This window comes from Macrobrachium nipponense, chromosome 2 (genome assembly GCF_015104395.2).
Source record: "Macrobrachium nipponense isolate FS-2020 chromosome 2, ASM1510439v2, whole genome shotgun sequence".
NCBI lineage: Eukaryota > Metazoa > Arthropoda > Malacostraca > Decapoda > Palaemonidae > Macrobrachium > Macrobrachium nipponense.
Genome location: NC_087201.1, coordinates 108,630,150 through 108,632,649, shown reverse-complemented (window position 1 = coordinate 108,632,649; position 2,500 = coordinate 108,630,150). Strand labels below are relative to the sequence as shown.

General features: G+C 46.4%; 1 protein-coding gene across 4 annotated transcripts in view; it reads right to left on the bottom strand.

Moving 5' to 3' along the window:
• LOC135220899 (uncharacterized) overlaps nucleotides 1–2,500 on the bottom strand; it is a 133,849-nt gene that overhangs the window by 15,775 nt on the left and 115,574 nt on the right. The window lies entirely within an intron of this gene.

Below are 2,500 nucleotides of genomic sequence, written 5' to 3'. Positions count from 1 at the left end.
TGCTCTGGCACAGGTGAAGAGTCCTCTCTGGCAGTGATGTGCCGTGGGGAGGTTAAGGGAACCTCCGTTGAATCACCCTCGGAAGCAATTTCGGGGTTAACTGGTGGGCTTACCTCTTCCAAAAGGGAGGAGGTAGGCGGTAAAAAGGTAAAAGGCTGGCAGGATGCGGCAGGAATTTCTATCTCCGGCACTGGATCAGGACCAGGCTCACAAATAGAAAGGATGTCAGGCTGACCAGAGACGGCGGGACTAAGAGAGACAGGGGGTGCAGGGCTGGAAGCTGGCAGAGTGGCTTGAGCTAGGATACTCTCCTTACGGGCCTTCTCCCGCTTGATGTCGAGTTCCTTCTCCTTGAGAGCGAGCTCATGCTTCGCTCCTCTTCCCTTGCCTTCCTTTCTGCTTCTCTTTCTTTTCTCTCTGCTTCTCCGGCTTTTCTCTGGTTTTCCCTTTCTTCCTTTTCTTGCAGGCGCGCAGCCTGCTGCGCCTTTATCCACTGGTCTAGTGCTGGTCCAGTGTAACCGGCCTCCTTGCCCAGAGTTATGAGGACTCGGAGCCTCTCGAGCTCTACGGCAAAGAAGTCACGGGAAGCAGGGGAAGACATTTCCCTTAGGCTGCAGTAGAGGCTGATGAAAATGAAAATAATGGCCAGGAAGGGTACGGAATGGAATAGGAGTGCCTACTGTGGAAAGTGGCACTCACTTGGAAAGGTGTTCTGTGACGTGGTAGAGAAAAAGTCTGAGAAGACTGGGTGCTCTGTGGCACTTGGGAAGTGTCCCGTAAGTTGGTGGCACTTCTGGATTGGCACCTTCTAAAGAGGTGAAAAAATCAAATGGAGTGTACGGCGTACGTCACACTTAAGGGCGTTCCTAAGTTGGGAGACGCTGGAATGGGCTACCTGTATGTCTGTACAGGTGCGCGGCACTTATGAGGAGGCGTTCCTTGGGCAGCACTAGTAGTGCTGGTATTGCGGCACTTTGGGAGGCGTTCCCTTAGGATGGTCCGAAAGATCACTGATCCTCGTACACGGACATTAATGAATTGGGCGTTCCGTAAGGACGGACACGCAGGTTTGTCAGCACTTAGGGCTGGTATTGCGGCACTTCTGGGAGGCGTTCCCTTGTGAGTGTTCCGAAGGATCACTGACCCTTGTACGGACACACTAATTATTTGGGCGTTCCGTAAGGACGGACACGCAGGTTTAATGGCTACCTGTACGGCCTGTACGGGTGCAATGGCATTTATGGAGGCGTTCCTTGGAGCACTGGTATCGTGCTGGTGTGTCCCGGACACTACATGCAGTATACTTAAATATACTGAAGTGAAATGGCACTGCTCATGGCAGAGGGTAATAGTGGAGGAGAGAAAGTAAAAGGTGGGAGTACTTCAGCAGCCAGTCGGTGAACAGTGTCAAGAATTAGTGGCACTGTAAAATGATAAGACCTGACGTGCACCGGTGGTGGCCAGTCCTAAACTGGTAACGACTTCCCTGTCTGGAAGTAATGAATTGGCGTGGCACACTGTGCGAATTGTGCTTGCGGTATACGCAAGTCTTTCGTGATAAAGAAAATGAAAAGACCACTCGGGCAACGACAGGTAATGGAAATTTTAGAAATGCTCAGTCACTCGCTGAAGTACTCGATAAATGAAACAAATAAATGTTTGCAAACTGCACTGGACACATGCGCGTACGTATCACGCTGTGTAAATGAAAGACACAAGAGACTAAAATAAGGTTAATTCGGCATGCTATAATTAATGGTAAGATGTAGTACTCTTGGCTTCGTGAATACTGTGTTCTGGTTTTCTCTCTCTCTCTCTCTCTCTCTCTCTCTCTCGGAGAGGGTGAAAAATGATATATGAATGAACTCCCTTATATTTGAATTGAACTACTAATGTTCGTTTAATATGACGCAACTTGCGTTAAATTATCTACTTACGTTAACGTTTTTTGTGAAAGAATTGCTTTGGATAACATTTTATGAAAATGATAACGCGCTCGTGGTGAACGATTTTTACGTTACTAGTAGCGGCTCGCGCTTATGAAATGATTTGCGTTTCAATATGAAATTTACAAAGACGCGTTTTACGTTAACAATTCTTGCAAGTGACTCTACTTTTAAGATTTACGTTAACTTTACGTAAGGACAAGTGAAAAATTACGGTAAGGATTTGAAAACGATGTTAGCAAACAATTGTAAATGAGGTTACGTTAAGTGCGAAGTGAAATGGAAATTTTTCGCTCAGCGCGCGAGTGAGTGAGCGATGCGAGGTGAAACATGTGAGCGAGCTGGGTAGCGCTGCTAGCGCACAGCATGTCGTTCAAAACAGCTGATTCTCTGTAAATGCGAAGGTAATTTACAACACGAACTTTTAGTTTCTTATTAAAGGCGAATTACGTTAATTTCTCTGGCAGAACGATAGATACTAGTACCGAGATCGATATTATTTACGTTAAAACTTTGAGACTTACGTAACTTTGTTTAAATTGTTTAGATAATGT